The sequence below is a fragment of the Cucurbita pepo genome, chromosome 20, assembly GCF_057944985.1.
Source record: "Cucurbita pepo subsp. pepo isolate OVF chromosome 20, ASM5794498v1, whole genome shotgun sequence".
Classification (NCBI taxonomy): domain Eukaryota; kingdom Viridiplantae; phylum Streptophyta; class Magnoliopsida; order Cucurbitales; family Cucurbitaceae; genus Cucurbita; species Cucurbita pepo.
Genome location: NC_141817.1, coordinates 9727844 through 9740934, shown reverse-complemented (window position 1 = coordinate 9740934; position 13091 = coordinate 9727844).

The following is a 13091-nucleotide window of genomic DNA, read 5'->3' as shown; positions in this document are numbered from 1 at the left end:
GTGAGTATAAATATACTCAATATACAGACCCCATAAGGGTGTGAAAGTTGTTCACCGGGTTCTGACTCTAAATTGAAGGGTAAATTTTTCGCAAAATAAAACAAACCAAATTTAAAACATAACATACATTATATTTATATTATATCAAAATAAAGTTTATACAAAGTATTTAATACACAATACAAGAGTTAAAGTACAAAATAAGGAACGACACAAGACATTTTAAAACGAAAGGGTTGAGGACGATGGGTGAGGTTTGTCTATGGCACTTGCTTCAGAGTCCTCTCCCGACCTCGACTAGCTCCTTATTACCTGAAAATAAAAATGGAGAATAAGGAATGAGTACAAAGACTCAGTAAGCAGCCTACTCGTATGCTCTTAATCGTGTCCTTGATATGCTAGGGTACAACACTTTTTTTTATCTTGTTCTTGTCTTTAGTACTTTGACCCATCATGACCCTAGATTACTCTCCATGATAGACCATAAGGTCACATGATAGATGCATGCATGAATATGGCATCCTGCAAATCTTTGGGTACTCATAACATAGTGGATGGCATCTCATCTAGGTGAGGGAAAAATGAGGCAAAACATGACATCCTACAAAGTAAACATGGCGTAGAACATTCCACCTAGAAGAGGAAACATGACCTCTGAAAGCATCGCATGGTGGGAGGTTATTAGTCACAATTGGATATGCTTAGAGTATTACCTAGCATTCTTAAGTTTCTGAGTCTGAAGATCTTGGTCCCTTATCCTTGAATGGTACTTAGCATTCTTCTTGCCGATAGAGCTTATTTGATATTGTTCTTGGTTCTCAATCTTTTAAACTCCTAAGGTTCATAATTCCTTAAGGCATAAGCTGTTACATGCATTCGTAATCATAGAAACCTATCATAATAACTAGCATGAGTTATTCTAGAAAGTCATAGATTCATAATGAATTTCTTAGAGGGTTCTAGAAGGGTCTTGAATCTTGAGGTGTTTCCTTTAGGCGTTTCCTTTAGATGTTTCTTAAGTTCCATCTTGGTTTAGGTTCCAAACTTGCTCCAATCAACTTGAAATCTTGAACTTGGATTCATGTCATATAAAATAGGCCTTATAGAAAATAGTTGGTAATTTGGAGCATGTCTAGACCTTGAGCTGATATGACTACTTGTTTCGTTTTCAGGAACTAAACCTTAGAGGTTGTCATGTCATGCATCGTATTTTAGCCCTGAAAACTTTTCCAAAATAACCCTTAATTTTCTCGAGTGCATAGGTGGCATCATTATAATCTTGGCATCCTGCTGGCAAAGCATGATGCACTGACATCTCATTTAGGTGAGGAAAATAATATGTGCATCATGACATCCTACTCATGGTACATATAGCAGATATCCCACATAAAGAGGAATAGGGGCATCGTGGTACACTTCATGATCAGAGATAATGGTTACTTCGGACATAGGTCTTAGAAACTTGTTAAGCATGCTATTTGCATTAACCTATGTGTTTTCTTGGATTCTTAGTGATCCTAGGTTTTATGCATAATGTCTTGGGTTAAGCTTGGAACTTATAAGCTCTTCTTAGGAATAGCCCAACATGATCTTGTGCACGTAGAATCTTATTAGAGACCAAGGGTACATGTGGGAAATCTCTTATTTCATGGATACCTCGTTAGTCATCTTAGGAGGTAAAGTTGCATGGATCTTGATGAACGTTTTTCCCCATATCTTGGTTTTGCTACCTAACGTTTTCTAATGACTTCTAAACTTTATTACATCATCTAACATCATAAAATAAAATCTACTACCGAGTTCCATAGCATTTGGAGGTCATCTAAGTCATGAACCGAAGGTAAATTACCTTAGGGGCATTACGATCATTTTACACAATTTCTTAGTTTACCTACTTATTCTTATCCAATGACCACCAAATTTCATATATAATCTCAACATGCTATAATATGCTATCAAAGTTTCATAGGCAGCAGAGTTCATCTAATGGGTTATTTTAACGTTACTTAAATCCCAAGTAATTTGGTCGGTTTAGTGTCGTAACTCACGGTTCTGTGGGTTTCTCTTTCATATATCCTTAATTCATACTTGGTTTAGGGTTCATACGGAAACCCAAGCGATTCCTACTTAAGAAAAGTCCAAGATGGCTACTTACCTCGTCGCGACGTTTGGGACTTCAGTTCTTGAGCTCCTGGTATCCGAATTACTTCAAATTTCCTTCCACAAACTTCTTATTGTGTCTAGTTTCTGGAACCATAAAAATCTCCCATGAGAATCGGTCTGGAAGAGGGTTAAAATTGAGGAAAAATAAGGGATGGTCGGATTTTGGGTTGACTTGGCCAGTTCAATTAAACCGACCACGTCATCGTCTTCTTCCTCTGGACAGGAAGAAGATGCACGTCTTCATTGCACCGTTGTCTAAAACTCGAGCTCCACAGCTCCGATCACGCTATTTCTCCCCTTGATTTTTTCATAAAACTTAAAGATGGTGCTACAAGGAAGAGTTAGGGATCAATTTCATACCTTCTCGTGGATCGTAGCCTAAGATATTGGCCTCCAAAGTTCGTCCAAAAACTTATTTCTTGCTGGAGCTAAAACAGAGGATTTCTTATTGGGTAACCGATTCTATGGGTTTTCAAGGCCTGATTTATTCATGGAACCTCTTCCATATCCTTTCCTCAAGCTAAAGGAATTGGTTTGGAGGAACGTCTTTGAGTGTGGGACCTCAATTTCCAGAAATTGCTCTCGGTGTGCAACTCACCCGAAACACCAGATTTTCATTCTCTTGGGTAGCTTGTTCTACAACATTTCAGCTCTGGATTTCTTTATCAAAGTTACTCAAATTCTTCCTTTGAAACTAAAGGAATCCTTAATTTTAAGAAAAAGTGGTCGTAGATAGGAATTTGACATTTTCCCTCAAATTCTTACCCGAAACGAATTTCATTCAATTGGACATGTTCCTGAGGTTATTCCTCTTCATGGTCTTCTATGAAAACATTCCTTGGAGGTACAGAAACGGATTGGGATCGTTCTTGCTTGACGTATTATCGTGTATCCTCGGATTAGATTTTCAAGTTTTCCTTAAAACTCTTCAATGGCGGATTGGATTGGGGGAATGGTTTCTGGGCACTTTCAACACTCTATTCCTTCATAAAACTTGTGGGTAATCTTGTTTAAAAATTGTAGGAACAAGTTTGAAGGGAAATGATGGAGAATTTCTCTAGAAGTTGGAAGAAATTCGAGAGTAGGACACCAAAAATCTACCAGTGGGTGAGCCTTTTTTTTAATCCCGATTTGACTCTCGTTCGACTATTTTTCATTCTGGATTTGATATTGACCTGAATTTAACCTGATTCAGGATCTACCAGCAAGCTTTGAAGAGATTTGGTGCTCCTAACTAACTGAAAAGCTTGCTTCGAAGGGCACGCTTCATCCCGATAAGTAACCACCTGAAATTTAGGCAAGTAATACTTGTAGGGATCGCTAGGACAAGCTAGCATGTGAGCATGTTTGATCTTAGATGGTTAAAATATGTGTAAATAGAACCGAGAATGAAAAATTTTGGTGATTGTGACATGTGCATGATGAGATTACGAAATTGCCCTTAGAACAAGAGAATTGAGAAACTTGCTTAGTTTAATGTCTTCCACTGTGTATCATAGAGGATGAGATATTCTGATCGGTGCTCTGGGTGATTGATGGATGTTATCCCCCCATTGAACTTGTTTGATTGTTGATTATGTGTATGATTTATGACATGAATTTCATGCATTAAGACTTGGTAGGAATATCTTCTTATATGTGAATGAATAGACATGATTTATGTGCTAGAGATGCTTGATAGATATATTTTTTCCTAGTAGAGCATGCATCAAGATCACATTTAAGATTAGGGTGCTATAGCTAGTGTGATTACATGTAAAACCCGAGGATTGACCTATGTGCACCCAGGGATTGTGGTTAAGCTGAGAGACTAACATAGAATGATTTGGAATTGAGAAAATGGAGTTTAAACCGCATGTACGCCCTTAAAAACCTAGTAGGCCTCCACGGTGTATTGACATTATTTAAGCCGCTTACATGATCATGAAACTAGTTGAGCTAATTGAGTGTAGATTTGGGACAGGTTTGACGCCCTAATCTCGTTAAACCAGTTCTTGAGAAGAACTAGGGACTACATGGGTAGTTAGCTCAAGACATGAACCCCATGTTGAACGTAGAAACAGGTGAACCTGTAAACCAATCCTGATTGGACTAGGGACTACATGGGCAGGTAGAAAGCCCTATTGAGCATAGAAATAGGTGAACTTGTAAATCAGTCCTGGTTGGACTAAGGACTATGTGGGTAAGTGGAGAGCCCTATTAAGTGTAGAAACAGGGGAACCTATAAACCAGTCCTTGTTGGACTAGGGACTAGACGGGTAGGTGATAAGATAAGATCCCGTATTGAGCGTAGAAACAAGTCAAAGTCGATGCTGCGACCTCGTAAACCAGTCCTGGTTGGACTAGGGACTACGTGGGTAGGTGGTTTAGCATGAACAACTCCTATTGAGTGTAGAAACGAGTCAAGGCCGATGCTGCGACTTCGTAAATCGGTCTTGGAAGAGATCAAGGACTACGTGGGTAGGTGGTTTGTCATGAACAACTTCTATTGAGTGTAGAAATGGGTCAAGGTTGATGCTGCGACGCCGTAAACCACTCTTGACAAAGGACTAGGGACTGCACGGGTAGATGAACAATGAGGAATCACTTGGATCATCGTTTAGACCAAAGGAGAGCCGTGGAAACCTACTAGGAGAAGGAAGCGATGAGAGCCTACAAGTAGGTTGCTTACTGAGTATATTTTTATACTCATCTCATTTTTTCCTTTCTTTTTTACGTACCGGTCAAGGTGGGAGGTGTTGGAGAGTTGCACTATCACAGAGGGATGTCGTTCCAGAGCGTCAGTCTCTTTTCACATTTGGAGTCTTGTATTTTCTTTTGTATTTGCATTTCCCATTTGTAATATTTGGATTTAATTTAGCGTTGTTGACACTTCTTTTTCTTGTTTTAAAATTTATAGGATTTTTATCTTCTATTTTTCTTTCTTTTATTTTTATTTTCTTTCGATTTCGTCTTTTTAGTCTTGATTCGATTTTCGAAGTCGGGTCGTGACATAGAAAATTGCTTGTTGGGTATTGTCTAATCGAGAGGGGTCATGTTTTATAAAAGACTGCTAGACTGAAAAAACTCCTTACTTGAGTGACAGTGATTGGTCTAGACCATTTTAAAATTGCTTTAGTCTCAGCAGGATCCACGGTTATCCCCTGCTTGGATACTACGTGGCCAAGAAAGGCCACCTCCTGCAGCCAGAATTCGCACTTCGTGAATTAGGCATACAACTAGTGGGTTCTCAGTGGAGTTAAAACTTTCCTTAGGTGTTCCTTGTGCTCACCTCTGACTTAGAACACACCAGGATGTTATCAATGAACATAATCACAAAGTGTCTAGGAATTCCTTAAACACTCTGTTCATCAGTTTCATGAACACTTCATGAGTGTTAATTAAACTAGAAGACATGACTATGAACTCACGATGTTCATAGCGGCTTTTAAAGGCTGTTTTAGGTATGTCTTCCTCTCTGGTTCTCACTTGGTAATATCCTGACCTTATCGAGACGGTCTTTATTACTCCAAAATAGCCCCGTAGTTTCATCTCATTTAGCCAACTTTCTCCTCAGCGAGAAGCCCTGTTACGTGACTCGCTTAAGTACTAATACTCATCTGGGCTAGGTAAAAGCTCTTTTGGGAGTAAGGATTCTTGCATGAGTTCTCTCCGTTCACCTAGGTTAACCCTTGTAGTATCTTTTATGACTAAGCTAGTCACATTTTCTCTCATAGTGATATCTCATCATTGGCTTTTTCGAGCACATGAACCTTTCAAGTTCTTGTACAGGATCCTAGATAACTCTCTGAAAACTCTTGTTTGGTAGCTAGCCTCCCTCGAACTTCAAGGATGCTATGTCTAGTGTCTTCTCTGAGACATATCATGTTTCTGAGACATATCATGTTTCTGCTAATCCTTCAGGTAGTTTTCAAAATCATGTTGTTTAGAAGTTCTACCTCTACTTGAGAATGCTTCACAAGTCTGACATTACACTCGTGTGTAAAACTGGGGTTCTTGTAACGACCCGACTTATCATATAAGTAGCTGTTAGGGCCGTACCAAAAATAATATGATTTATTTAAAGATTAATGAAAACCATACAAAGATGATCATTTATTAGAAATCAGGTGCGGGGTACCCCTTTAAAAAAGTTTTTAAAAAATGTCACCTAAAGATATTCAAACAACGTAGAAAATTAAAATCAAAAGGAAATCTAGTGTGATCGCCTAGTTCTCATAAACTAGGCATCCACAACATTGTTTAAATTAATAACAAAAGTGTGGAAGCGTCTCTCCAACAAAAATGAGACTACAAAAACATAAAAATCCTTGAATCGCCCCATGACTGACTTTGGCATCCTACTCGTCACCTCAATGCCACAGTTTCGCCTCAAAGATCATCTTAAAAACAGGGGGAGTATTAAAATGCTCAATAAGGAACTCCCCTATTGGGGTCAAATATATAAATCGTCACAAGGCGATCAACCAAAACACGCAGTGGGTGATTATTGTCACCAGAACATCAACGCCACCTTTACTCCTTAAAATGGTTATCCCTGGCTGGTTACCCGAAACACACAGCATGTAACCATTACCACAAAGACATCAACATCCCTCCTTATTTCCTCAAAATGACAATCGAAGGCTGGTTACCCGAAACACATAGCGTGTAACCCTTACCTTGTTAGTCATTTTCTACAATCACCCCAAAGGTGACTATTGGTGGCTCGTTACCTGAAACACACAATGTGGAAACTATTACCACAAGCCCTTTAACCGTTATTACCTACAAGCACAATATGGATGCAATAGGCCATGCGTATGTTGTGTCATACAACTCGCATCGAACCCAATCACCAAATACCACTAACCATAGCAACACAACCTAACCAGATTACTATACAGCACACAACCTAACCAGATTACACAACAGCACATAACCTAATCAGATTACACAACAGCACACAACATAATCAGATTACACAACAGCACACAACCTAATCAGATCACACAACAGCACACAACCTAATCAGATTACACAACAGCACACAACCTAATCAGATTACACAACAACACACAACCTAATAAGATTACACAACAACACACAACCTAATCAGATTATACAGCCTAATCAGATTACACATCACACAACCTAATCAAATTACATAGCACACAGCAATCAGATTACATAGCACATAGCCATCTGTTCGACCCATTTTTCAAAAACAAAACGTTTAGTTTCAACAGGTGTGTCCCTTATTTGGGGAGCTGCTTTCTTAGCCTTTCCTAATCAACAATGGTCCAACTCCACTCAAACTGAGCCTTCTTCCTACGTAGGGATTGATTCCAATCCTACTATCCCAAGAGAAAACCGCGTTGAATCTTTGCTGCGTTTACTCCTCTTATTTTCGATTTTGGCGACGGCGATGGCGTTCCCTCGCAGCGACGATGTGGATGTTGGGCGGCGGTTTTCTGATGTGCGAAGGGCGTGGGGTGGCGTGGGAAATAGTTAGCTGTGGGACGGCGTGAGCGTTGGGTGGCAGTAGCCTAAGGAAGAAAATGACAAAAAATGAGGAAGAGCAGCGACTAACTAAGGGTTTGGCTCAAATGGCTGAACCCTAGGGCTTATTTTTACAATTATTATTTTGTATTGGGCCATGGGCCCAGAACGTGGGCCTTACAGTTCTACTCTTTGTAATCCGCAATGGTTTGTTCTTACCAACGCCCATCTGGACTTTCTTCCTTCAGAGGGCGAAGGCATGGTCATAGCTTGACCTCTTTTTCCTATTGTTCTTAACCCTGAGGATCAATGGACTATCTTGACAGTTCCACATCCTTCACCTTGTGAGCATGCATGTCTTGACCAAAGGATAGGTTAGAACAAGATTTTATGGTCTTGATAACCACGTGCTGCTTCTGGACTTGGTCCTCTCCACCAAGGTCCAAAGCGACTTATCATCTATTAAGTGATAGTTCAGTAGGAATATCCTACACCCCATGACGCATTAGTTGCATAAAAGCGCACATTTCACTTATGGAAGTCCATAAACCTGAACTATCTCGTGAAGACTCCAACCAACCTTGAAGCCATGACCTTCATAGCTTTACTCTCTATGTTGGTGAATCTTATTTCTCGACTTCCAACTTAACCAAACTCACTTGTGAAAATGGCTTGCTTGAGGGGTGCATAATTCCTATAGTGGTCGCCCATGTGTGTAAGAACTTTGTCTAGGTTTACTATGTGGTTTGCCCCAAGACATGCTTTATACTGTCTAGGCCTACTACGTGGTCTCCACGGAGACATGCTCTATACTGTCTAGGCCTACTACGTGGTCTCCACGGAGGCATGCTTGACATCTAGAATTATGGTCATGGGAAGCTGGGTCATAGGTATATCATCTTGTACTAGGCCTTAAAAAGTCTTATGTACATTTCTATGGGTTGGACGTCACATACTCTGCGGAGTCACATTTCTGTCTTCCTAAGGCCAGTACGCTATAACTTGACCCCTTTCGGCCTCCTCACAATAACTCGAATCTCGTATCAATCTATAGAGGGAATATTCACTTTTAACACTCTAAGGTGTTAACCCAAAACATACATCAAGTTCTTACCGGCGTTACCTAATATCATAACCTACTAAACAAGGTTAGACTGCATACCTAGTCGCGGCGAGATGTGTCGTCGAGCTGAGTCACAGAGATATACGACTCTTTATCCTAGGAAAAAGTCTACAGAATCAAAAACCCGACTGCTCTGATACCAATCTGTCACGTTCCGATTTTTTAGGCTTCTAAAAAATTGAATCGTGACTAAAAAGACAAAAGCGAAAACAAATAAAATTAAAAAGAAAATAAAATAGAAGATAAAAATCCAATAAAATTTAAAACAAGAAAAAAGAAGTCAAGAGCACCAAAATTAAATATAAAATCAAAGTCAAATGTTACAAATGGGAAATACAAATATAAAAGAAAATACAAAAGACTCCAAATATGAAAACATACTGACACTCCGGAACGACACATCTCTATGATAGTACAACTCTTGAACACCTCCCTGTATCGACTGTTACCTGGAAAAAAAAAAAAAGGAAAACGGGGTGAGACCGTGGATACCTACTCTTAGGAGGCTTGACCGAACTTATGCAGTGGAATGATCAATGTCCCGAGGTGAGACACGACCTCACAAGTAAATTTGAGGGATCGTATGGATGGATCTAAATAAGTAACTCTGTCTGAACATCATCTGTGGAGGTTAGCTGACAACCCTCCCACGGGACCATACATCCACTAAAATCGTGGGTTGCGATCCCCCTGGGCCGGTCAGCTACTAAGTTATCCTACGTGGTTCCACGTTCCCCAGCTCAGGGACAGGTTTCTACGGCCCAGGAGTCTTGTTCAGAAGACCCCTTAGCTATCACCACTAGGTCGGGGCACCTGTCACACTATCCGGATCTGTCTGGCTCAATGATCTTAGTATCAGAGCTCTATCTCGAAGGTACGGTATCGGAGCAGAGAGAGAAGTGTTGATTCTAGTGACACTATCCACACTACTCAACTCTAGCGGGCTACCTATAGTTACCGTGGTGTCCTACTAGTCTTTCTAGGGCAGACTCTTGGTGGCTTAGACCTGGATGCATTTATCTCTAGGATTCTCGTGCAAGGTCTCACAAACCTATCGTGTATTGAAATGCTGGGTTCTGGATCCGCTAGTAATCATTTCGCGGGTCTAAATGCACGGTATTCTAGAGGTATCCCAATCTAGGGTTCTGTCTAGCCTAAATAGTCTCAAGCGCCCTAGTCTAAGCTCGTAGTTCTTTCCTATTCAACAAGAAAGATAACACAACCAATCATGCATTGGAGTTAACATGCAACAGTTCATGCAATATTAATAAACATGCTCAACAGGAAGATAACATCCATCTTTACCCAGAGCGCAGATTTCACAAGTTTCCCTTCCTCCTCATGCATACATTCGTTATCACATTCTCAATCTAACAGATACATAATCGTTCATATCTAGATTCCATTTGTTTTCTTAATTATTTCATTTCCATGGTTTCATACTCATATGCTAGGTTCGGCTAGCTAGGTTTATCGGTATGGTAGCATGCATGCTTATTCCAAGCGGTTCCTACAAGTACTACTCATGGGAATCCAAATGTCTACTTACTTGGTTGACGCGTGCCTTCCCAAGCTCGAATTATTGGCCAGAAAGGTTCCAAAAATTATGGAATTTCCTTGATAGGTCCTAATTCACATAAAAATAGGATCAGAGTTGAAATCGGGGGGAAAAACAAGCAAACAGAGGCCGAGCGGAAGAAAAATAACTACTCACGCGCCTACACACGCCTACACGCGCCCTCGAGGGCTTCTAACATGCGGCTTCTACGTGTGACTTCCTGCACAGTCGTAGGGCAGCGGCTGGTCAGAGCGTTGGTTCGGTTCGTGCATTCTCGGGTCGTGTGCGGAGCGTCGGTTCAGACTCGGGCTGACTCGAATCCGCTTGCCTGATGCGTGTCGCCTAGCGTGCGGGGCACTGATAACTCTCCAAAAGTAGAGTTATAGTCTTTTTATAGTTAATTTTGCACTCATACTCACTATTTTCTCATTAATTTATCCATTTATTCTAATTAGTATACATGAAATAGTCCATTGTGGTTTAATATGAAAAGAAAATTAATTTGCATAAATCAAGCTTAATTGTATACTTAATGAGTTAATGCTATAGCAAATCTGGAATCAACACTGCTTGCATCTGGAAATAAATTGCTGACTTTAATTCTGAAGCAATTCGGAACACAAACTTTCCGGGGATGACATGGAAATTTAATCCACATCAGCAGTCCATGTGGGTAATTGACTACCAAATTAGAAACATCTAGGTGGACGATTTTATCCTTTCTCAGCCCTAAATGAGAATTGGGAAACAACCATTATAAAAGGAGAAGGATACCTAAAAAGGGGAGACACACTTTGGGAGAAAAATCAGGCTAGGAAAAGGATACTTAAAAAGGGGAGAACCACACGGAGAAAAATCAGCAGCAAGCTTTGCTGCAGTGATCTGCTGTGAAACTAGAGAAGAAGAAAACTCTAATCCAGCAGCTGTTGACAACGGAAGGAAAAGGAGACCAACAAGGATTGATAAGGGCAAAGAGGTGGACGTGAGAGCTCAAGAGAAGGGAACTTCCATTGATGAACGGCAACAAATCGAGATAACTCTCTATTTCCTTAATCTCTTTTCTTATTCCATCAATTTTACATGATTGAGATGCGGATTCCTCTGTTTAATTTAGTTTGTATGGAGAGCTAAACTTTAAATGGAAGGGGAGAGAGTTTTATATAGTTTAAGTATGTTGACGGTATGATTTTAGTTTATTAGAGAGTTGTTGTTAATGATTTACGTGTGTGTTTAATTAGCTACTTTACATACATAGTTGTTCTCTTATTCGGGAGAAGAGAGGTTACAATGAAATCCTTTTTAATACTCTAGTTCAATAGCAAGGAGACTTGGAGGATGATAGAAGGGTTATGAATAATTCTTCTCTTAGAGCCTTGTTAATAGAAATTACAACGATTATGGACACTCGTAAGTGGGCTTGGGAATCTATTAGAAGAAACTAAAATCTTCCACAAAACTCAACTTATCTTTTTAATGTCTCTTAGCCTATTTAATCTCTCTTATCAAAACCCCTTCTTCATTATAGTTGATTTTCTCATCATTTTTTATTATTTTTTTACAACAGTAACACTCTGTTTTAGCTTTGTTTAAGTAGTTAAAATCACCAACACCCACCAAAAAACTCACTTAATTTCCAGCAATAAAATTAACCAAGAAGATAGGTTCTCTATGGAATCGATAATTTACGCTACTTGTAAAATTAACAAAGAAGATAGGTTCTCTATGAAATCGATAATTTACTTATTACTTGCTACTTGTGATAGTGTATACTTGCACTTATTCTTGTGAATTTTACATCATTTTATTATATACATTCACAAGCGATCAAGCATGCCTCACCGGCCGGAATGCGCCATGTGTCTAACACCGATTTTGACACGCTCATTCGTACATCGGCCAACGAGTGACGGCGTTCTTCTCTTTCTCCTCCTGTGTTTTTTCAAATTTTCCAGAAACGTGAGTTTTTTGTGTTTTCGATCCATTTCTTCTACTTTTTATATCTTCCAATCAGTAATTCGAATCAACAAGTTTTCTTCACTAATATTGTAGATCTTATATTCTATTTCTACAATATATTTTTCTTATATCTATTTTTTTTTTTTTTTTTTTTTTTTTGGTAATCACAGGTCTTATTATTAGAGTTTGAATTTGGAGAAAAACACGAGTTCTTACCGAAAATTGTGTTTTTTTGAAACTCCGATTCAAACAGAAATCTCGACCGCCTTCACTCCAAAACTTGCGAGATCACACTCCTGAGGGTAAAAGTCCAAGCATCACTCAAAAATGCCACTAGCACATGAAAATCTCGATAAACATCTCGATCGCGGACTAACCTTGAGTTCTTGGACGTTTTTTATGAAATAGGAAGGTGCGATTCGTGAAAGCACCTTGCCTCTAACTACTGAAGGTCTAGGTCGAGGATTCTCAAATCTCCGACGTCGATTTTTTTATCAGACCTTCTCCTCCAACCTCAAAGCCCTACTCTCCTTTCTCTTTCTTTCTCCTCTCTCTCCCCTCTCTTCTTTCACTTTTTCTGATTATGACCTCAATCAAATCACGCCGTTCAAGTAATAGTAGGGCAAAATGACTATTCCTATATTGACCTTGACTATTCCTAATAGTAGGGCAAAAAGAAAATGTTATTCAAGAACGCCTTAACATTTAGCTATTCTTTCAAAAGAGATTCAATAATTAAATGTAACAATGTTTACAAAGCAGGAGAGTATGGAATGCACAAACAGTCATTTAAGTACCTATTTGATCTCC